Source organism: Pinus tabuliformis, chromosome 2_1 (genome assembly GCF_031772625.1).
Source record: "Pinus tabuliformis cultivar Carrire ecotype Pingquan chromosome 2_1, CPIR1, whole genome shotgun sequence".
Classification (NCBI taxonomy): Eukaryota; Viridiplantae; Streptophyta; class Pinopsida; order Pinales; family Pinaceae; genus Pinus; species Pinus tabuliformis.
This window is the reverse complement of record NC_142299.1, coordinates 402,522,231-402,548,502: the sequence shown is the minus strand read 5'-3', so window position 1 is coordinate 402,548,502 and position 26,272 is coordinate 402,522,231.

Sequence of the window (26,272 nt, the reverse complement as noted above, 5' to 3'; positions counted from 1 at the left end):
TCATAGCTCATCTTATCATCCTCAATCTGATGGGAAAACTGAGATAGTAAACAAATGTTTGGAAGGATATCTTCGTTGCTTTGTATCTGATAAACAGACACAATGGGTCAAATGGTTGCCTCTGGCTGAATGGTGGTATAACACTTCCTTCCATACAACAACAAAAATGACCCCATTTATGGCACTTTATGGGTATCAACCACCATCCATCACATCATATTTAAGAGAAAATTCTAAGGTTCAAGCAGTGGAACATCACATCGAACATCAACAACAAGTCCTCCAACCCTTAAAGGATAACCTCGTGTTGGCACATAATAGAATGAAACAACAGGCAGATCAACATCGCAGCAAAAGAAGTTTTGATGTAGGTGATTGGGTATTCCTATGGCTACAACCATATAAGAAAATGCCCCTCAAGCAAGCTAAGAAGGATAATAAATTATCACCAAAGTATTATGGTCCGTACAAGGTGTTGCAAAATATTGGTACTATGGCATACAAATTGGAGCTTCCCGCAACTTCTCGATTGCACACAATTTTCCATGTTTCATGTTTAAAGAAGGTTATAGGCGACAAGCTCCCAATTCAAACAATATTTCCAGAACTTGACGAGGAAGGAAATTTTATATTGGAACCAGAAGCAGTCACAGAAATAAGAACTCGATAGCTACGAAATCGATCAATTTTGGAGTATCTTATCAAGTGGAAGAACTTATCCGCTGAGGATTCCACATGGGAGGATGAGAATTTTATACAGAAGTATCCAGAACTAATCAAATGTTGAGGACAACACTTTTTTGAAGGAGAGGGACATGTTGGGTCCCTATAATACTAGTGATTACCCCATTACTATTGTAGTTGTACCCCTTATTAATATTGTTGGGCCCCTAGTTTCCCCATATTATTATTACTGTGCCCCATAGAATCCCTCTATTGTTATTTTTGTGGCTTTATATTATTATTGTTAGGTCGGTTGGGTTATATTGTGACTCCTTAGACTCCTATATATAGAAAAGAGGTTTTGTCATTTGAATCATCCATGAATTGTTCATTTATGTAATGTAAAGAAGGTTGCCCCCTCAAAGAGGCTGGATTCTAAGGTGTTGATCTATCTTTCATATCTTTTCTTGAGCTGGTTTCATAACAATCTAGCACTAGAGTGTCAAGTGATGGTTGCAAGTGGAGGAACCATAAATTTCTCTAGAAAGTGCCTTAATATCAAGCTATCCATGGGAGAATATGTATTGAATAGCCTAATGCTTTCCATTCTAATGGGTGGTGTTGATGTTATACTAGGAGTCTAATGGCTACAATATATGGGTACGATAGCATTTAATTTTCAAAAACATTTCTTGAAATTTTTTTTAGAAGGAAAGGAAGTTGAATTAATGGGTATCACAGGGAAACTGAGAAAGATAATTAGCTCTAGCAAAATGAAAAGGCTTCTAGAGAAAGAAAATTGAAATTATGTTCAGCTAGAGTTTCCCACATCGAAATGATAATCAACTCTAATGGAATCATGTTCGATAGAGGTTCCCACATTGAAATCATCTATTTCTCTAGATCTCCAAAAATTCTTGAACAATCATTCCAAGGTATTTAAGACTCCCAAAGGCCTCCCACCTATTCGTGATCATGATCATGCTATTCGTTTGATTCCAGGAAGTATTCCTCCAAACATTAGGCCTTACAGATATCCCTATGCCCAAAAGAGTGAAATTGAACATATGGTTCCAAGGTATTTGAGAGTCCCAAAGGCCTCCCACCTATTCGTGATCATGATCATGCTATTCATTTGATTCCAGGAAGTATTCCTCCAAACATCAGGCCTTACAGATATCCCTATGCCCAAAAGAGTGAAATTGAACATATGGTTGTAGAAACATTAGAGGCTGGTATAATTCAACCTATTCAAAGTTGTTTCTCTGCTCCAATAGTATTGGTGCAGAAGAAGGATGGATCATGGTGCATGTGTCCATATTATAGGGAGCTCAACAAGCTCACTATTAAAGATAAATTTCCCATTCCTGTCATTGATGAATTATTGTATGAATTGCATGGATCAATTTACTTCACCAAGTTGGATCTTCGTTTAGGATATCATCAAATCAGAATGAATATTGAAGACATTTTGAAAACAACATTTAGAACTCATGAGGGTCATTATAAATTTTTTGTCATGCCTTTTGGCCTTACCAATGCACCTTCTACATTTCAAGGTTTGATGAATTCCATTTTCAAACCCTTCCTTAGAAAATTTGTGTTATTATTTTTTGATGATATACTAATCTACAACAAGTCTTGGAAGGATCATATTCAACATGTTGACAGGGTGTTCAAACTATTGGAGGAGAAACAATTATATGCAAAAAGCTCCAAATGTTTCTTTGGAGTACAAGAGGTCGAATATCTAGGTCATATTGTATCTCATGAAGGTGTGAAGGTAGACCCTAGAAAAATTAAATCCATTAAGGAATGGAAAATCCCCACATCCATAAAGCATCTGCGATGATTTCTCAAGTTGACAGTGTATTATTGCAAGTTTCTTAAGAATTATGGGAGAATAGCAGCACCTATAACAACATTATTGAAGAAAGATGCATTTTCATGGACTCCAGAAGCAACGGAGGCCTTTGAACATATTAAAGAGGAAATGTGCGAAGCACTGTTCTTAGCTACGCCAGACTTCAAAAAAACCTTTATTGTGGAATGTGATTCCTCAAGAAATGGAATTGGTGTTGTTTTAATGCAAGAAGAAAGACCCATTGCTTTTGAATGTCATCCAATCAAAGGAAAATATTTACACAAAGCTATTTATGAGAAGGAAATGTTGGCAATACTACATGCACTTAAGAAATGGCGACCCTACCTAATGGGAAGACACTTCAAGGTAAAAACGGATCATGATAGTCTTAAATACTTTTTAGAACAAAGATTATCTTCAAAAGAGCAGCAAAAATGGGTCACAAAGATGTTGGGTTATGACTTTGAAGTCATTTAAAAAAAGGGAAACAAAATGTTGTGGCAGATGCACTCTCAAGAAAGGATGAGGATGTGGAATCATTTCTTTGCACCATTTCTATTATCCAACCAGATTGGATAAATGAAGCAAGGGATGAATGGAAGAATGATGAAGAAGTGTGGGCACTTATTCAAAAGTTACAACAAGATCCTAGTACATCTAATACATTTAGTTGGAATAATGATTCATTATGGTACAAAGATCGCTTATACCTATGTAAGAATTCCCAACTCAAAGAAAAGATTCTCATGGAATTGCACACCTCTCCCTTAGGAGAGCACCGAGGATTTTTAAAAACTTACCATGGGGTTAAGAAGGAGTTTTTTTGGGATGGCCTTAAATCTGACATTCAAAAGTTTGTGGTGGGATGTTTGATTTGCCAACAAATAAATATGAAACAATTAAGACCCCATGTCTCTTAAAATCTTTATCCATTCCAAGTCAACGTTGGGAAGAGGTTTCAATGGATTTTATCATATGTTTATCCAAGTGCGAAGGAAAGAGTGTCATCATGGTGGTAGTTGATAGACTTACCAAGTATGCACACTTTTGTGCATTATCTCATCCATTTAAATCTAGTATAGTTTCTATTGCATTTATGGAAGCAATTCAAAAGCTACATGGAAATCCAAAGATTATTGTAAGCGACGGAGATCCCATTTTCACTGGAAATTTTTGGACATAATTATTTTCTTATATTTGTACTCAGCTGGATCATAGCTCATCTTATCATCCTCAATTTGATGGGAAAATTGAGATAGTAAACAAATGTTTGGAAGGATATCTTCTTTTCTTTGTATCTACCAAACAAACACAATGGATCAAATGGTTGCCTCTGGCTGAATGGTGGTATAACACTTCCTTCCATACTACAACAAAAATGTCCCCATTTATGGAAGTTTATGGATATCATCCACCATCCATCACATCATATTTAAGAGAAAATTCTAAGGTTCAAGTAGTGGAAGATCACATCGAGCATCAACAACAAGTTCTCCGACTCTTAAAGGATAACCTCACTGTGGTGTAGAATAGAATGAAACAATAGGAAGATCAACACTGCAATGAAAGAACTTTTGATTTAGGTGACTAGGTATTTCTAAGACTACAACCATATAAAAAAATATCCCTAAAGCAAGATAAGAAGGATAATAAATTATCACCAAATTATTATGGTTCGTATAAGGTGTTGCAAAAGATTGGTACTATGGCATACAAATTGGAGCTCCCTGCAGCTTCTCGAGTGCACCCAGTTTTCCATGTTTCATGCTTAAAGAAGGTTATAGGTGACAAGCTCCCAGTTCAAACAATATTTCCAAAATTTGACAAGGAAGGAAAAATCATATTGGAACCTGAAGCAGTCACAGAAACAAGAACTCGACAGCTACGAAATCGATCAATTTCAGAGTATCTCATCAAGTGGAAGAACTTACCCGCTGAAGATTCCACATGGGAGGATGAGAATTTTATATAGAAGCATCCAAAACTACTCAAGTGTTGAGGACAACACTTTTTTTAAGGAGAGGGGCATGTTAGGTCCCTATAATACTAGTGATTCTCCCATTACTATTCTCATTGTAGCCCTTATTGTTATTGTTGTGCCCCTATTGTCCCCATATTGTTATTATTGTGCCCCATAGAAGCCCGCTATTGTTATTGTTGTGCCCTTATATTATTATTGTTATGTCGACTTTGATTATATTTTGACCGCTTAGACTCCTATATATAGAAAGGAGGTTTTGTCATTTGTATCATCCAAGAATTATTCATTTGTGTAATGTAAAGGAGGTTGCCCCCTCGAAGAGGCTGATTTTGAAGCCGTTGGTCTATCTTTTCTTCTATTTTGTGAGTTGGTTGCATAATAATCAATGATTAGCGTATACAATAGTCTTGTTTGAATATGGCATAGTTATATTAGAATCATCACTTTGTAGCAAAATTTCTTATTTCCTCTTTCTATTGTTTTTATATTTCCCATCATTAAAGATGTGGGGAAAAATTGATTAATTCTTACTATAACTTACATTAACTATATAGGCGATGGCTAAACCATGTTTCTTGGAAGAATTTATCTTCCCTTTGTTTCGTAGCTAATTGATTGTTTATTTTGTGATACATTCACTAATTTAGGTTAACATACAACTGCTAAACCATATTGGATCATTGTATTTTTTTCATCTATCTTGATGCCTTTAGACTGTAAAACATGGAGGAACCATCTCATGGGACCATTTTTATCGATGGGACCTAGTTTGGAAAAACAAGGTATGCAACTTTTTGGGAGAATTTTGAGGCATCAAACAACATTTTTTGGGGGTAAATTTTTTCTACTTTATCATAACACCTTTTCCTGATATTTTACATATAAAGATATTTCCAAAGACATAAGAAACACATTAATCAGAGTCTGTATGTGAAAGTTATGCCTATCAGAAGTTGATATTTTTGTTTTTACCACCATGGTTCGAGAGGATGCCACGTTAGCCCCCATTGTTAATGAAAACAGGGCTAGACACGTGATTATGATGTAGAAGACTCTAGAAAAGTTTATATTATAACTCTTGTTAAGAGTCGAGGTAGTTAAACTTAACCAATAGGAGGCTATTGAGTTGTGTTATAACCGAGTCACTAGGAGGAAAATGAATTCCATTCTTTTGAATGTGTTTGTTCCATAACTGAGCATAAATAACCAAGAGTGATAAGAGGTAGACCATATAGAGATGCCAATAATGGTGAAACCCATCATTAAAAAGCTGCCCAAAACTGGCATGACAGTCCTCAGTTCTACGGTGCTGAGTTTTTTCTTTTTGTTGGCAGTATTAAATTTTATTTTATAAATCGTCATAAGTAAAATAAGTATAGATAATTAAAATTTAAAAATTTTATAGTGTAATTTAATAAAAAAAATTAAGCAAATCACTTGGAAAAGCAAAAAAATAAACTTAATGCCGTCTTTTTATTCCCTAGGTTTAAGACAGATTATAGCCATATAAGTAGTATAGATTATAGTAAAATAATTAGTATAACCGTTTAATTTGTTGCTAGTAAATATAAATGTGTTTTAAATTAATCTTTCATTCTTTTTTATTATGAAAAAATAATCAACCCAATTATGCATGTGTTAGGTTGAGTAAAAATGCGTAAAAATTAATAAGTTCAAAGTAAAAATTTAAAATTAAAAATTAAAAATTTATTAAATTATTTTTGAATATTAAATATTTATTTTATTTTTAAATAATTATTTTCTAAGAAAATTATAAATAAGTATTTTAACTATTTTTAATAATTATATTTTTAATTGTTTAGAATCATATATGAGTATGGTAAATTCATGAATAAATAGATCATTTATAATTTTAAATTATTTATTATTATTTAAGTTTATTTTTTACAAGCAATTATTGATATACAATTTAATGTTTAATTTTTATTATTCAAATAGTTTTGGAAATAAAATACAAGATGTTGGGATGTAATGTTAGAATTAAGTTCAAAATAATTATTCAAAATATAATTGTAATGCTTTGTGTCCACTAGTAAAATTATATTAGTGGAAGTGAAATGAAAAGAGGTAGTAATTAATATCATTATATAAATATAATAAGTTTGTCTTTACCTAATAAAATAATAGTGTATCTTTAATAGATCATTTATAATTTTATATTATTTATTATTATTTGAGTTTATGTTTTACAAGCAATTATTGATATACAATTCAATGTTTAATTTCTATTATTCAAATAGCTTTGGAAATAAAATACAAGATGTTGGGACGTAATGTTAGAATTAAGTTCAAAATAATTATTTAGAATATAATTGTAATGCACTGTGTAGAAATTTGTCACACATCCACAAGTTACTTTATACATAGTATTTATTTATTTATTTAACTACCATATGATACACATAGAACTTAAATGTAAAGCCTATGAATTTACCAACATAATCATTCATTATAAACAGACTTAATATAGCATTTGACTTCTATTATAAATCATGTACAACCACAATCGGTGACTTAAGGTGTTAAGGCTATACACTTAGAGTTTTTTGCCGAGCCATGGGTCGTTTGTCATTCTCGAATTTCGATTTATTATACAATATCCTTTGCATTTAACTCAGTCCTTGACGACTGTCCAGTTACTGAGTTGCAATTAATTCTTTAGCACTTGACCTCCACTTCACATTAAGTTACTGGCTGTTGCTTGACCTAGGTGGAGGTGGCACCATGATAGAGCTTTTAATGTTGTACCGTTTCGTCGATGGCTTCGGGATTTACTCTAGATCGACGACCTCTAGTTGACATTTGGATCGGACGGTGGAGGAGAACCTTGGGGTTCTATGCCTCCAATGTAGTGTGATTGTCCTTTCATTTTTCCCTCTTTTGGTAATGGCTTTGGCGTACTCTGTGGAAATTTTCCTTCCTGCTCAGCTATTCCCGTTCACTAGCTTGTTGGTGGAAGTTGTTACTTTGAAGTTGCTCACCGTGGCTGCTTTAAGTTTTCTAAATGCTCTGGCTATCTTATCAGGTGTTTGGGGTTTCATGGCTCAGTCTTGTGCAACAAGTAGGTTCTACAGTCGAGTTAAACCAGGTACTGTTCTGAGTAGTTTCATATGATATGGTTCTTTTTCAATCTTTATTTTGTTGTTGTTATGGTTGTACCGTTTTTAACCTTCGGTTCTCCTCCCAGCTGGGGTGGAGGGTTCTTGCAGTGATGAAGCGGTGGGAGAAAAGCTAGAGGGCAACCTCACTCGGCTCTCCGAAAGCGATAATGGAAGTCTCATCTGCTCTCGGGTATTTGTGCTTGCCTAACGATTCACTGCTCGGTTTATCTCGCTTTGGGTTTCGACTCTATAAGGAGTCCGAAATTATGAAATGTTTGTTGTGGCTGTATTTATGAGTAGTTTTGTTTTAAACATTGTCGGCCATTGGAAAGCGATATACTTTTGGTATAATGATAAATGTTTTACACGGCCCTCTGTTGTTTTATCAGTTTTTCTGAGAAACTATATTTATTTTTGGTTAACGTCTTCCTGTAGGCACGACAATCTGGTGATTGCATATAATGCCGAGGGTTGGGTGAATTCAAACCCTGGCATGACTCGGTTAACTTCCTTTATTGAAGTTAGTTTTGGACATTCTTGATGTTGTAATGAATAAATTTCAGTTCTTCATATGCTTTTACTTGTTTACCCTTGTTTATGCTCTGGAAAAGGTAATGCTTCTAGTAGTCTCTCTGCGTGGGTTTTATCATGTTTAAAGTTTATTCTGCTAGTCAAACTAATGTTTTAATTTTCTACTTAGCCTGCGTATTCGAAGTAGCATTAGTGTTGTTGTATGCCCTGTTTCCAGAGGTTAGGGTTTTAAATTACAAAGGTTGAATCCTCGTGGGTTTACTGTCGCAATTCTTTTATATTCTTGATTAAACTATTTCTTCTACTGCAACTCTCTTAGTCGCTTACTTAGTTTATATTGATAGGCCAGTATTCCTAATACTTTCTTTTTTGGAATTTAATATGAACATTTTCCTTTATTATCTATTTGAATTCAGTTATTCATTCTGTCCCTAGTGTTCAGGGTTTGGTTGATACCTGAGTACTCCTCGGTATTCAGGGTTTGGCTGATCCCTGAGTACTCGGGGTTTGCGTTTTTAATTAAATATTTGCCATTCTAGTAAGTGCATAAATATTTAAACTGTGTTAAATATTTTATTTTATTGCCATGATAATTTCTTTAACAAATCTCTGTCAGTTTCTAGTTATGGTTTACTGTATTTGGCTATGCCCTTTTACTGAGTACTGAGTATTCAATCTCTTGTCTAGATGCATGAAATATCTATTTATGGACTATTTATGCAAATACCTCAGATTAACTAGTGCAATTCTGTTTTCTGATAGTAATTATCATGCATAGATTTATATCAAAGTAGATAATAAATGTATAACTATTAAACATGAGGAATTTTCACTTATCTGGACCACTGTCTCCTAGATGTTTCCAGTTTCGGTCTGAAACCAGACCTTGCTTCTCGTTTCTTTGTGTCCCAACCTTGAGAATACTATGCTAATTAGTCTCCTCCCAAGCTATTCCTGAATACAGGAACTTTCTTCCTTTTATATGAGAACTCACAGTCTCCCCGCTATCTGGTCCAAACCAGACGTAGCCTCATGAAATTGCCTGACATTTCAACACATATTTACCTTTTTGCTCATAATTCTCCTTGATCTGAGATACCCCTATAACACATATTTCATTAAATTTGGAATTAAATGGTAGATATAGAATTTCATAATAACCAAAAAAAATCAAATTTAGTGATATCCTTGTAATAAAAAAATTCCAAAATTAATGAAATATGTGTTCTATCCTCTTTATCATTCTCATCATTTTCATATCATTCTGTCTTCAATGACATACATAGTTGCAAGCACTTAAAGTCATTCCATGTGTTTCCTCTACGTGTCTTGCTCCCTTTTGCTTGCTTAACCAATTATCGTCTTTTGGCATGTTGATTTCTTTTCCATGATTGCGATCTTATTCTTGTGATTTTAAAGGTTTGTCTTTATGTGTTTGAGTTGTCTTATTTATGTGAACATCGGTTGCACTCACACACAAAGTCGTAAGAACTATTAAGAAAGTGTCGTCACTTGTCTGAAGGTCTATCCCAAGTGTCACACTTATCGCTTCAAGCTCTAGACACCACCACAGAGGGTCATGCTTTTCTATGTTGTCCTAGTGGTAAGTGTCGTCGTGTTGTCTAAGTATGCTAAGTGTGTGATCACATTGTCGAGTCCTCTCAAGTTCACTTGCCTCTCACACTTTGCCATTTTCCTGAAAATCTCTCCGACTGAACAACTCCACTTCACTGGACCTCGATTGAGCTACAATGCGCAGTATCAACCCTTAGTGGTGCTGCTATACTATCTAGAACTGTGTAGTGCTTGAGGTTGTCCTCCCGGTCAGTTGCACTGCACAATTCCAGAGGTGAGCAGCTTGTCTTCCTTCTCAGAACTGCACAAAAATTGCCTCACTACCTATCTGAACTACACAATTCGCAAGAACAGTCATCGAGCCTCCTTCCTCCTTGATAGAACTCCACATTGCGCAAAGAACTGAGCTTGCACTGCTCCAAAAAATTGTGCAGGGATTTCCTCCCAGTGACTTCCCTCAGTTGGGACTCATTGCTCTAAAAAATTGTGCAGAACTGTCCTCTAGTCCCTCTGCTATCTGACCTTGTCTTCCTTTTGAAAACTGCGTAGAGGTGTCCCTTAGGGTCCCACCTTGCAACTACCACTGGTGTCCTTAACTACGCAATTCTACCTCCTAGTGGCCTCTGTGCAGTTTTCCCCAACAGTGAAGATTGTGCCCCAGAGTTCCTTGTCCAACCCTGAGTTGTGCTTTGCAGAGTCTCAATGACCAATCCTCTCTCCCTGTCACCTGGAACTGCACAGTGCATAGTTCTAGGGCCCCCTTCCTAGTCTGTCATCTGTCCTGGGCCAGAAACACAGAAAAATGCATCATGCCATTGTAGGAGGTTTTTGGATTTGATGTCGTCCCTTCATGAGTGAATTGCAAGCACATGTACACTGATAGATCATGGCGAGATGACGAACAAGATGAAGAAGGAACGCACATGCTAGAAGACTTACTTGTAGCTGAACGAACGCAAAAAGCACATCAAGAAGTAAGAGAAAGGAACACATGCTTAGAACCATCTTGCAAGACCAAGACCATTGAAGACCCCGCAACATCAAGCCATGCGAAGGAGAAGAAAAAACACACTCGAGAGTACATCCATTGCTTAGTAGCACAACAACTTGACATGGACACCACAACCATCTAGTACCTGTCAGCAGTGTCGTGTCAAGTTGTGTCATGAGTTTTCAAGGCCACATCACCACTACGGGCCATATCTATTGTAACTGAATGTAATGTAAATTGGACGTACAATGGACACACACATGAAGATGAAGAGTCATGTCAGTTGAAAAGTAATAGGAAGTTCAACGGTCATGAGGGTAGTCCAAGAGTCACAAGGGTCAAGCATCACCCTTGGCTATATATACCCATCCCATTGTATCAGTAAGGACTTTTCACCTTGGCTCCTCCCACATAGCCATGAGAGTAGACAGTCAGTTCTTTAAGGAGTAAGGAGTGGCTCCAGTGTCCCACTACTGGGACTAGTGATTTATGGTGTACAGATGTGTCTTAGGACTTTTGCTTAATTAAGAAGCCTGTTAAGGCCAACACGTTTTCATGCATGTTTTGTAGATGTTTTGTAAGACTATTTTTTCGGCATTTGTAATGCATGTTTGTTTCAACTGTATTAAGATAGTTCAACTACTTCGGTTGTTTTAGTACTTACATTGTTGGAAATGGGTTGTATTGGTTATCACCACTGTCTCATCCCTGTGGACTACTCCATGGGATACTTGACAAACCACCTTTGTGTATTAGTTATCACCGTTGTCACATCCTTGAGGACTACTCCACGGAATACTCGACATACCATCTTTGTTTTCTGGCTATAACGACCGTCACATCCATGTTTACTACTCCGCTGGGTGGTGTACATGTTGTCCCCTCCCACTTTGGTTTTAATGACTTTCGCATCCACTGTGGACTATTCCACTAGATGTCAGAGAAAACTTTCCGGTTCCATGTGTCTCTTCCTAGGTGGTACTATTACCTCTCACTTAGAGGCTCACTTTACTCTCCCCCTTTGCAGTAAGAGAACTGAGACATAAGTTACATTACACACTCACCAGACACACTTAGCTTGTTGTTCGAAGATACCAGTGTAACGCTCTCATGTGTTGACAACTAGAGCCAAGGCGTATCTCTAAGTATATAGAAACCAGGCCTTTATATCGGATGGGACTCCTACACCAAACGGTGTGAGGTCTAGTTGGGGCTTTGTACCAGGGAGATCCCCTAAATGTTGGTAGGTCCAGTATTATCAACATAAAGTTATCCCCTAATAAATTTTGCATGCCATTATTAACAAGTTTAAGCAGTTTTTTATTTCTATTTCATGTTTCCTCAATATTTTGTTTGGATTTAACTATAGTTAGCTCAAATATTTTACTTAACTACTATCTTGTCAGTTTCATGTAGTTTCTATTATGACTTATTTCGTGGTTTATTTTGCCTACTAGTATCATATCACTAAAAAGGAGATCTAACTTCTAATAACATAACCTTATATTTAATCCAGTACACTACTTATTACAAAATTATTCCAAATGTATCAATATGATATGTTAACTTCTATGTATTCCCTTGTAACCCGTCTCGCCATATAACAATTAGCTATTATATAATGTATAGAAGAATACTATCAATTCCGTGCTTAAGATGAGAAACAAATACCTTTACTTTCTTTTGAATAGATAGAATGACGAGTGAGGTGAATTCTAGGACCAAGCAAGGACCATTTACACATGCTTTGAAATTAATATGAGTCGATGGAACACAGCAAGCCTAGGAGCCTGAGTTAGAGTTGATCAGAGTGATACTTATTTCTTTGTGAACATGCAGAATAGAGAACAAACACAAAAGGGAGGAATGTGAAGGAATATTATGATGGGGCTTAACTCCAAGAATAACGTTCAATTGACCAAAAAATACAAAATTTTGCAAAACGATGATTGAAAAATGGAAAACAAGATCAAAATAGTGCCCATACATGTGTTTAAAGAAGTTGTTAGTTTCCTTTGGTCGCTGCAACTGCATAGGGGGAATTTTTTAGAAAATCTCCGAGCTGAAACCTTTTAGAAAAGGAAAAAAGAATGCAAACTACCACTGTTCAATTACAATCAAGGCATGCCCCTCGAGAAATGATAGGATAAGCTCAAGTCATGCCTAATAACTAGACCATCCTTTGAATCTTATTTTGTATGATCTGAGCAGTTACTCCTACAAAGTAGTGTTTACGACCTCATCGATATTAGTAATATTAGGTGTATGTATATGAGTCCACATAATGAGCCTCTTACCTTATTGCCACATATCAAGTTGTTTATAGTTGTGTGTCATATGGTCTCCATTGTAACCACATGCATAGTTAGGGTGTTTCTTGCACATTTTATATTTACACATAAGGTTGGACACATAATGTAGTACATATTATGCAACTCTATGGTGGGCCAAGTTGGAACTCACCACTATCTATAAGTTAATTCGTATATGTATTAATTGCTTGAGTGGTGTTGGAAATCACTTCAACATTAAGCACATACAACAAAATTTATTTACAATTGTTTCAAATCACCATACTTACTTGAGGTAAAAATCTTATATGATTGTGTTTATTTTATTGTGCCCCTAGGGTATAAGGAGACTATACATTAGAAAATTGTCAATACATGTACATCCTCTTACTATTTGTTATTTTGTTTTCTATTTATTATCTTTCTTTGATGATTTTCTTTCATAGTCATCTATCTTGAAGATGAAGCACACTAATGGATTTGAAAATTCCGAAAAAATAATATAATTTAATTGATTGGAGTATAAAGAAAACTTTGGTTCAATTCCATGAAAAAACCTCATAACCAAGATGGTGACTATAGAATATAGGAGGTTCAAAGGTGTCACTTCGATTCTTTAGAGTGTGTGACAACACTCATTTCTTCCACAAAGTTACCACTTGTACTTTCGAGCTATGGGACCTTTACAAGGTATTTAATTATTTAGTCATCATAAAGATATCACTAGTGGACAAAAGTTGCCGAAATTTCCCAACTATGGGATCTTTAAAAGGGTCGGATCTTAATTATTATTCATAAACAAAATAAAGATATCGAAATTTGCGGGCCATCACTAGTGGGAGTTGTCAAGCAGAAGTGCAAGTAAAAGGAAAGCATCATTGTTGAATAATATTATTTATTATTATTTGATAGACGCCAATAATGGTGACGCCCACAATGACGCCAATAATGGTGACGCCCACAATGATAGATGCCAATAATGATGAGACCCATCATTAAAAAGCTGCCCAAAACTGTCATGACAGTCCTCGGTTCTACGGTGCTGAGTTTTTTCTTTTTGTTGGCAGTATTAAATTTTATTTTATAAATCGTCATAAGTAAAATAAGTATAGATAATTAAAATTTAAAAATTTTAGAGTGTAATTTAATAAAAAAAATTAAGCAAATCACTTGGAAAAGCAAAAAAATAAACTTAATGCCGTCTTTTTATGCCCTAGGTTTAAGACAGATTATAGTATAAGTAGTATAGATTATAATAAAATAAATTAGTATAACTGTTTAATTTGTTGCTAATAAATATAAATGTGTTTTAAGTTAAGCTTTCATTCATTTTTATTATGAAAAAAAAATCAACCCAATTATGCATGTGTTAGGTTGAGTAAAAATGCGTAAAAATTAATAAGTTCAAAGTAAAAATTTAAATTTAAATATTTATTAAATTATTTTTGAATATTAAATATTTATTTTATTTTTAAATAATTATTTTTCTAAGAAAATTATAAATAAGTATTTTAACTATTTTTAATAATTATATTTTTAATTGTGTAGAATCATATATGGGTATGGTAAATTCATAAATAAATAGATCATTTATAATTTTAAATTATTTATTATTATTTACGTTTATTTTTTACAAGTAATTATTGATATACAATTTAATGTTTAATTTTTATTATTCAAATAGTTTGGGAAATAAAATACAAGATGTTGGGATGTAATGTTAGAATTAAGTTTAAAATAATTATTCAAAATATAATTGTAATGCTTTGTGTCGACTAGTAAAATTATATTAGTGGAAGTGAAATGAAAAGAGGTAGTAATTTATATCATTATATAAATATAATAAGTTTGTCTTTACCTAATAAAATAATAGTGTATCTTTAATAGAACATTTATAATTTTATATTATTTATTATTATTTGAGTTTATGTTTTACAAGCAATTATTGATATACAATTCAATGTTTAATTTCTATTATTCAAATAGCTTTGGAAATAAAATACAAGATGTTGGGACGTAATGTTAGGATTAAGTTCAAAATAATTATTTAGAATATAATTGTAATGCACTGTGTAGAAATTTGTCACACATCCACAAGTTACTTTATACATAGTATTTTTTTATTTATTTAACTACCATATGATACACATAGAACTTAAATGTAAAGCCTATGAATTTACCAACATAATCATTCATTATAAACAGACTTAATATAGCATTTGACTTCTATTATAAATCATGTACAACCACAATCGGTGACTTAAGGTGTTAAGGCTATACACTTAGAGATTTTTGCCGAGCCATGGGCCGCTTGTCATTCTCGAATTTTGATTTATTATACAATATCCTTTGCATTTAACTCAGTCCTTGACGACTGTCCAGTTACTGAGTTGCAATTAATTCTTTAGCACTTGACCTCAACTTCACATTAACTTACTGGCTGTTGCTTGACCTAGGTGGAGGTGGCACCATGATAGAGCTTTTAATGTTGTACCATTTCGTCGATGGCTTCGGGATTTACTCTAGATCGACGACCTCTAGTTGACATTTGGATCGGACGGTGGAGGAGAACCTTGGGGTTCTATGCCTCCAATGTAGTGTGATTGTCCTTTCATTTTTCCCTCTTTTGGTAATGGCTTTGGCGTACTCTGTGGAAATTTTCCTTCCTGCTCAGCTATTCCCGTTCACTAGTTTGTTGGTGGAAGTTGTTACTTTGAAGTTGCTCACCGTGGCTGCTTTAAGTTTTCTAAATGCTCTGGCTATCTTATCAGGTGTTTGGGGTTTCATGGCTCAGTCTTGTGCAACGAGTAGGTTCTACAGTCGAGTTAAACCAGGTACTGTTCTGAGTAGTTTCATCTGATATGGTTCTTTTTCAATCTTTATTTTGTTGTTGTTATGGTTGTACCGTTTTTAACCTTCGGTTCTCCTCCCAGCTGGGGTGGAGGGTTCTTGCAGTGATGAAGCGTTGGGAGAAAAGCTAGAGGGCACCCTCACTCGGCTCTCCGAAAGCGATAATGGAAGTCTCATCTGCTCTCGGGTATTTGTGCTTGCCTAACGATTCACTGCTCGGTTTATCTCGCTTTGGGTTTCGACTCTATAAGGAGTCCGAAATTATGAAATGTTTGTTGTGGCTGTATTTATGAGTAGTTTTGTTTTAAACATTGTCGGCCATTGGAAAGCGATATACATTTGGTATAATGATAAATGTTTTACACGGCCCTCTGTTGTTTTATCAGTTTTTCTGAGAAACTATATTTATTTTCGGTTAACGTCTTCCTGTAGGCACGACAATCTGGTGATTGCATATAATGCCGAGGGTTGGGTGAATTCAAACCCTGGCATGACTCGGTTAACTTCCTTTATTGAAGTTAGTTTTGGACATTCTTGATGCTGTAATGAATAAATTTCAGTTCTTCATATGCTTTTACTTGTTTACCCTTGTTTATGCTCTGGAAAAGGTAATGCTTCCAGTAGTCTCTCTGCGTGGGTTTTATCATGTTTAAAGTTTATTTTGCTAGTCAAACTAATGTTTTAATTTTCTACTTAGCCTGCGTATTCGAAGTAGCATTAGTGTTGTTGTATGCCCTGTTTCCAGAGGTTAGGGTTTTGAATTACAAAGGTTGAATCCTCGGGGGTTTATTGTCGCAATTCTTTTATATTCTTGATTAAACTATTTCTTCTACTGCAGCTCTCTCAGTCGCTTACTTAGTTTATATTGATAGGCCAGTGTTCCTAATACTTTCTTTTCTGGAATTTAATATGAACATTTTCCTTTATTATCTATTTGAATTCAGTTGTTCATTCTGTCCCTAGTGTTCAGGGTTTGGTTGATACCTGAGTACTCCTTGGTATTCAGGGTTTGGCTGATCCCTGAGTACTCGGGGTTTGCGTTTTTAATTAAATATTTGCCATTCTAGTAAGTGCATAAATATTTAAACTGTGTTAAATATTTTATTTTATTGCCATGATAATTTCTTTAACAAATCTCTGTCAGTTTCTAGTTATGGTTTACTGTATTTGGCTATGCCCTTTTACTGAGTACTGAGTATTCAATCTCTTGTCTAGATGCATGAAATATCTATTTATGGACTATTTATGCAAATACCTCAGATTAACTAGTGCAATTCTGTTTTCTGATAGTAATTATCATGCATAGATTTATATCAAAGTACATAATAAATGTATAACTATTAAACATGAGGAATTTTCACTTATCTGGACCACTGTCTCCTAGATGTTTCCAGTTTCGGTCTGCAACCAAACCTTGCTTCTCGTTTCTTTGTGTCCCAACCTTGAGAATACTATGCTAATTAGTCTCCTCCCAAGCTATTCCTGAATACAGGAACTTTCTTCCTTTTATATGAGAACTCATAGTCTCCCCGCTATCTGGTCCAAACCAGACGTAGCCTCATGAAATTGCCTGACATTTCAACACATATTTACCTTTTTGCTCATAATTCTCCTTGATCTCAGATACTCCTATCCTCTTTATCATTCTCATCATTTTCATATCATTCTGTCTTCAATGACATACATAGTTGCAAGCACTTAAAGTCATTCCATGTGTTTCCTCTACGTGTCTTGCTCCCTTTTGCTTGCTTAACCAATTATCGTCTTTTGGCATGTTGATTTCTTTTCCATGATTGCGATCTTATTCTTGTGATTTTAAAGGTTTGTCTTTATGTGTTTGAGTTGTCTTATTTATGTGAACATCGGTTGCACTCACACACAAAGTCGTAAGCACTATTGAGAAAGTGTCGTCACTTGTCTGAAGGTCTATCCCAAGTGTCACACTTATCGCTTCAAGCTCTAGACACCACCACAGAGGGTCATGCTTTTCTATGTTGTCCTAGTGGTAAGTGTTGTCGTGTTGTCTAAGTATGCTAAGTGTGTGATCACATTGTCGAGTCCTCTCAAGTTCACTTGCCTCTCACACTTTGCCATTTTCCTGAAAATCTCTCTGACTGAACAACTCCACTTCACTGGGCCTCGATTGAGCTACAATGCGCAGTATCAACCCTTAGTGGTGCTGCTATACTATCTAGAACTATGTAGTGCTTGAGGTTGTCCTCCCGGTCAGTTGCACTGCACAATTCCAGAGGTGAGCAGCTTGTCTTCCTTCTCATAACTGCACAAAAATTGCCTCACTACCTATCTGAACTACACAATTCGCAAGAACAGTGATCGAGCCTCCTTCCTCCTTGATAGAACCCCACATTGCACAAAGAACTGAGCTTGCACTGCTCCAAAAAATTGTGCAGGGATTTCCTCCCAGTGACTTCCCTCAGTTGGGACTCATTGCTCTAAAAAATTGTGCAGAACTGTCCTCTAGTCCCTCTGCTATCTGACCTTGTCTTCCTTCTGAAAACTGCGTAGAGGTGTCCCTTAGGGTCCCACCTTGCAACTACCACTGGTGTCCTTAACTACGCAATTCTACCTCCTAGTGGCCTCTGTGAAGTTTTCCCCAACAGTGAAGATTGTGCCCCAGAGTTCCTTGTCCAACCCTGAGTTGTGCTTTGCAGAGTCTCAATGACCAATCCTCTCTCCCTGTCACCTGGAACTGCATAGTGCATAGTTCTAGGGCCCCCTTCCTAGTCTGTCATTTGTCCTGGGCCAGAAACACAGAAAAATGCATCATGCCATTGTAGGAGGTTTTTGGATTTGATGTCGTCCCTTCATGAGTGAATTGCAAGCACATGTACCCTGATAGATCATGGCGAGATGACGAACAAGATGAAGAAGGAGTGCACATGCTAGAAGACTTACTTGTAGCTGAACGAACGCAAAAAGCACATCAAGAAGTAAGAGAAAGGAACACATGGTTGGAACCATCTTGTAAGACCAAGACCATTGAAGACCCCGCAACATCAAGCCATGCGAAGGAGAAGAAAAAACACACTCGAGAGTACATCCATTGCTTAGTAGCACAAAAACTTGACATGGACACCACAACCAGCTAGTACCTGTCAGCAGTGTCGTGTCAAGTTGTGTCATGAGTTTTCAAGGCCACATCACCACTACGGGCCATATCTATTGTAACTGAATGTAATGTAAATTGGACGTACAATGGACACACACATGAAGATGAAGAGTCATGTCAGTTGAAACGTAATAGGAAGTTCAACGGTCATGAGGGTAGTCCAAGAGTCATAAGAGTCAAGCATCACCCTTGGCTATATATACCCATCCCATTGTATCAGTAAGGACTTTTCACCTTGGCTCCTCCCACATAGCCATGAGAGTAGATAGTCAGTTCTTTAAGGAGTAAGGAGTGGCTCCAGTGTCCCACTACTGGGACTAGTGATTTATGGTGTACAGATGTGTCTTAGGACTTTTGCTTAATTCAGAAGCCTGTTAAGGCCAACACGTTTTCATGCATGTTTTGTAGATGTTTTGTAAGACTATTTTTTCGACATTTGTAATGCATGTTTGTTTCACCTGTATTAAGATAGTTCAACTACTTCGGTTGTTTTAGTACTTACATTGTTGGAAATGGGTTGTATTGGATATCACCACTGTCTCATCCCTGTGGACTACTCCGTGGGATACTTGACAAACCACCTTTGTGTATTAGTTATCACCGTTGTCACATCCTTGAGGACTACTCCACGGAATACTCGACATACCATCTTTGTTTTCTGGCTATAACGACCGTCACATCCATGTGTACTACTCCGCTGGGTGGTGTACATGTTGTCCCCTCCCACTTTGGTTTTAATGACTTTCGCATCCACTGTGGACTATTCCACTAGATGTCAGAGAAAACTTTCCGGTTCCATGTGTCTCTTCCTAGGTGGTACTATTACCTCTCACTTAGAGGCTCACTTTACTCTCCCCCTTTGCAGTAAGAGAACTGAGACATAAGTTACATTACACACTCACCAGACACACTTACCTTGTTGTTCGAAGATACCAGCGTAACGCTCTCATGTGTTGACAACTAGAGCCAAGGCGTATCTCTAAGTATATAGAAACCAGGCCTTTATATCGGATGGGACTCCTACACCAAACGGTGTGAGGTCTAGTTGGGGCTTTGTACCAGGGAGATCCCCTAAATGTTGGTAGGTCCAGTATTATCAACATAAAGTTATCCCCTAATAAATTTTGCATGCCATTATTAACAAGTTTAAGCAGTTTTTTATTTCTATTTCATGTTTCCTCAATATTTTGTTTGGATTTAACTATAGTTAGCTCTGATATTTTACTTAACTACTATCTTGTCAGTTTCATGTATTTTCTATTATGACTTATTTCGTGGTTTATTTTGCCTACTAGTATCATATCACTAAAAAGGAGATCTAACTTCTAATAACATAACCCTATATTTAATCCAGTACACTACTTATTACAAAATTATTCCAAATGTATCAATATGATATGTTAACTTCTATGTATTCCCTTGTAACCCGTCTCGCCATATAACAATTAGCTATTATATAATGTATAGAAGAATACTATCAATTCCGTGCTTAAGATGAGAAACAAATACCTTTACTTTCTTTTGAATAGATAGAATGACGAGTGAGGTGACTTCTAGGACCAAGCAGGGACCATTTACACATGCTTTGAAATTAATATGAGTCGATGGAACACAACAAGCCTAGGAGCCTGAGTTAGAGTTGATCAGAGTGATACTTAATTCTTTGTGAACATGCAGAATAGAGAACAAACACAAAAGGGAGGAATGTGAAGGAATATTATGATGGGGCTTAACTCCAAGAATAACGTTCAATTGACCAAAAAATACAAAATTTTGCAAAACGATGATTGAAAAATGGAAAACAAGATCAAAATAGTGCCCATATATGTGTTGAAAGAAGTTGTTATTAGCTTCCTTTGGTCGCTGCAACTGCATAGGGGGGAAACTTTTAGCAAATCTCTGAGCTCAAACCTTTTAGAAAAGGAAAAGCGAATGCAAACTACCACTGTTCAATTACAATCAAGGCATGCCCCTCGAGAAATGATAGCATAAGCTCAAGTCATGCCTAATAACTGGACCATCCTTTGAATCTTATTTTGTATGATCTGAGCAGTTACTCCTACAAAGTAGTGTTTACGACCTCATCGATATTAGTAATATTAGGTGTATGTATATGAGTCCACATAATGAGCCTCTTACACTATTGCCACATATCAAGTTGTTTATAGTTGTGTGTCATATGGTCTCCATTGTAACCACATGCATAGTTATGGCGTTTCTTGCACATTTTATATTTACACATAAGGTTGGATGCATAATGTAGTACATATTATGCAACTCTATGTTGGGCCAAGTTGGAACCGACCACTATCTATAAGTTAATTCGTATATGTATTAATTGCTTGAGCGGTGTTGGAAATCACTTCAACATTAAGCACATACAACAAAATTTATTTACAATTGTTTCAAATCACCATACTTACTTGAGATCAAAATTTTATATGGCTGTGTTTATTTTATTGTGCCCCTAGGGTATGAAGAGACTATACATCAGAAAATTATCAATACATATACATCCTCTTAGTATTTGTTATTTTGTCTTCTATTTATTATCTTTCTTTGATGATTTTCTTTCATAATCATCTATCTTGAAGATGAAGCACACTAATGGATTTGAAAATTCCAAAATTGACTGGAGTATAAAGAAAACTTTGGTTCAATTCTATGAAGAAACCTCATAGATGGTGACTAGAGAATATAGGAGGTTCAAAGGTGTCACTTTGATTCTTTAGAGTATGTGACAACACTCATTTCACTCCTTTCTTCCACAAAGTTACCACTTGTACTTTCGAGCTATGGGACCTTTACAAGGTATCTAATTATTTAGTCATCATAAAGATAACACAAATGATATTTTGATGTGAATAGAATGACAACACTACACAAAGTTACCACGAGCTATGGGACCTTTACAAGGTATTTAATTATTTAGTCATCATAAAGATATCACTACTGGACAAAAGTTACCGAAATTTCCCAACTATGGGATCTTTAAAAGGGGTCGGATCTTAATTATTATTCATAAACAAAATAAAGATATCGAAATTTGCGGGCTATCGCTAGTGGGAGTTGTCAAGCAGAAGTGCAAGTAAAAGGAAAGCATCATTGTCGAATAATATGAGGAAGAAAAATGTGACATTTATAATTTTATATTATTTATTATTATTTGATAGACGTCAATAATGGTGACACCCAGAATGATAGACGCCAATAATGGTGAGACCCATCATTAAAAAGCTGCCCAAAACTGTGATGACAGTCCTCGGTTCTACGGTGTTGAGCTTTATCTTTATGCATGTAAAATTCAACCCAATTATGCATGTGTTAGGTTGAGTAAAAATTCGTAAAAATTAATAAGTTCAAGGTAAAAATTAAATATTAAATATTTATTTAATTATTTTTGAATATTAAATATTTATTTTATTTTTAAATAATTATTTTTCTAAAAAAATTATAAATAAGTATCTTAACTATTTTTAATAATTATATTTTTAATCGTTTAGAATTATATATGGGTATCGTAAATTCATGAATAAATAGATCATTTATAATTTTAAATTATTTATTATTATTTACGTTTATTTTTTACAAGTAATTATTGATATACAATCTAATGCTTAATTTTTATTATTCAAATAGTTTTGGAAATAAAATACAAGATGTTGGGATGTAATGTTAGAATTAAGTTTAAAATAATTATTCAAAATATAATTGTAATGCTTTGTGTTGACTAGTAAAATTATATTAGTGGAAGTGAAATGAAAAGAGGTAGTAATTTATATCATTATATAAATATAATAAGTTTGTCTTTACCTAATAAAATAATAGTGTATCTTTAATAGAACATTTATAATTTTATATTATTTATTATTATTTGAGTTTATGTTTTACAGGCAATTATTGATATACAATTCAATGTTTGATTTCTATTATTCAAATAGCTTTGGAAATAAAATACAAGATGTTGGGACGTAATGTTAGAATTAAGTTCAAAATAATTATTTAGAATATAATTGTAATGCACTGTGTAGAAATTTGTCACACATCCACAAGTTACTTTATACATAGTATTTTTCTATTTATTTAACTACCATATGATACACATAGAACTTAAATGTAAAACCTATGAATTTACCAACGTAATCATTCATTATAAACAGATTTAATATAACATTTGACTTCTATTATAAATCATGTACAACCACAATCCGTGACTTAAGGTGTTAAGGCTATACACTTAGAGTTTTTTTGCCAAGCCACAGGCCGCTTGTCATCCTCGAATTTCGATTTATTATACAATATCCTTTGCATTTAACTCAATCCTTGACGACTGTCCGGTTACTGAGTTGCAATTAATTCTTCGCCACTCGACCTCCACTTCGCATTAACTTACTGGCTGTTGCTTGACCTAGGTGGAGGTGGCACCATGCTAGAGCTTTTAATGTTGTACCACTTCGTCGATGGCTTCGGGATTTACTCCAGATCGACGACCTCTAGTTGACATTTGGATCGGACGGTGGAGGAGAACCTTGGGGTTCTATGCCTCCAATGTAGTGTGATTGTCCTTTCATTTTTCCCTCTTCTGGTAATGGCTTTGGCGTGCTCTGTGGAAATTTTCCTTCCTGCTCAGGTATTCCCGTTCACTAGCATGTTGGTGGAAGCTTTTGCTCCGAAGTTGCTCACCATGGCCGCTTTAAGTTTTCTAAATGCTCTAGCTATCTTATCAGGTGTTTTGGGTTTCATGGCTCAGTCTTGTGTAGCGAGTAGGTTCTACAGTCGAGTTAAACCAGGTACTGTTCTGAGTAGTTTCATCTGCTATGGTTCTTTTTCAATCTTTATTTTGTTGTCGTTATGGTTGTATTGTCTTTAACCTTCGGTTCTCCTCCCAGCTAGGGTGGAGGGTTCTTCCAGTGATGAAGCGTTGGGAGAAAAGTTGGAGGGAACCCTCGCTCGGGGCTCCGAACATGATAATGGCAGTCTCATCTGGCCCTGGGTATTTGTGCTTGCCTAACGATTCACTACTTGGTTTATCTCGCTTGGGGTTTCGACTCTATAAGGAGTCCGAAGTTATGAAATGTTTGTTGTGACTGTATTTATCAATAGTTTTGTTTTAAACATTGTCAGCCATTGGAAAGAAATATACATTTGGTATAATGATAAAGGTTTTATGCGGCTCTCTGTTGTTTTATCAGTTTTTCTAAGAAACTATATTTATTTTTGGTTAACGTCGTCCTGTAGGCACGGCGATATGGTGATTGTATATAATGCTGAGGGTTGGGTGAATTCAAACCCTGGCTTGACTTGGTTAAATTCCTTTCTTGAAGTTAGTTTTGGACATTCTTAATGCTGTTATGAATAAATTTTAGTTCTTCACATGCTTTTACTTGTTTACCCTTGTTTATGCTCTGGAAAAGGTAATGCTTCCAGCAGTCTCTCTGTCTGGGTTTTATCATGTTTAAAGTTTATTCTGGTGGTCAAACTAATGTTATAATTTTCTACTTAGCCTGCATATTTGAAGTAGCATTAGTGTTGTTGTATGCCTTGTTTCCAGAGGTTAGGGTTTTGAATTACAAAGGATGAATCCTTGTGGGTTTACTGTCGCAATTCTTTTATATTCTTTATTAAACTATTTCTTCTACTGCAGCTCTCTCAGTCGCTTACTTAGTTTATATTGATAGGCTAGTGTTCCTAATACTTTCTTTTCTGGAATTTAATATGAACATTTTCCTTTATTATCTATTTGAATTTAGTTGTTCATTCTGTCCCTGGTGTTCAGGGTTTGGTTGATACCTGAGTACTCCTTGGTATTCAGGGTTTGGCTGATACTTGAGTACTTGGGGTTTGCCTTTTTAATTAAATATTTGGCATTCTGGTAAGTGCATAAATATTTAAACTGTTTTAAATATTTTATTTTATTGCCATGATAATTTCTTTAACAAATCTATGTCAGTTTTTGGTTATGGTTTACTGTATTTGGCTATGCCCTTTTACTGAGTACTGAGTATTCAATCTCTTGTCTAGATGCACGAAATATCTATTTATGGACTATTTATGCAAATACCTCATATTAAATAGTGCATTTCTGTTTTCTGATAGTAATTATCATGCATAGGTTTATATCAAAGTACATAATAAATGCATAACTATTAAACATGAGGAATTTTCACTTATCTGGACCACTGTTTCAGTCTGCAACCAGACCTTGCTTCTCGTTTCTTTGCCTCCCAACCTTGAGACTACTATGCCAGTTAGTCTCCCCCCGAGCTGTTCCTGAATACAGGAACTTTCTTCCTTTTATATGAGAACTCACAGTCTCACCGCTATTTGGTCCAAACCAGACGTAGCCACATAAAATTGCCTGACATTTCAACACAGATTTACCTTTTTGCTCATAATTCTCCTTGATCTCAGATACCCCTATCCTCTTTATCTTTCTTGAATAAATCCTCAAGAAATCAGTTAGGGATAGGTAACTGTCAAACCAAACTATTTTAGCATGTAAAATAATATTTATAGATAATTGTTATTTACATTTTCATAAATTAATTCAAGAAAGAGTAATTTTTTTGTTCACAGAAAATTAAATATTTACAATGTATGGGGATATCACATCTCCCCCCCCCCAAAGATGTAACATTGTCCCGATGTTGTCATTCTGAGAATAAATCGAGAAAGGTCTCCTTCATAACCTGCTTATCTTCCCAGGTAGCCTCCTCCGGCCCATAGTGCTGCCATTGCACTTTAACCTAGGTGATAACTCGTTTCCGCAGCATTACTTCTCTCTGATCAAGTATAACTCAAGGTTCAATCCAGAACTCGCCTTCCTGTTTGACCTATACATAGCAACAAATAATTTAAATCATCAACCAACTTGTTTAATAAGTGTGAATCCAGAGAAAAAAAAACTTACTATATATTTTACCTGAATGTATTGCCAATTGATTATGTGGTTAGCATCATAAATGTATTTCTTAGGTAGAGAAACGTGAAAAACATTATGCACACGAATATGGTTGGGTAAGGCAAGCTGGTAAGCCACTAGTCCGATTCGAGCTAAAATTTGAAAAGGGCCACAGAATCGGGGTGCTAATTTAACACATCCGGTCCATTGCACGGTGATTTTCTTGGCTCCTACCCAAATGTAAACATCATCCCCCACTTGGAATTCTCGGAAACTTCTTTTCCTATCAGCAAAGATCTTTTGCCGGTTCTGAGCAACTTTCAAATTGGTTCATACCTTTTTAACCATCTCTTCCATTTCCTCTAACATATCT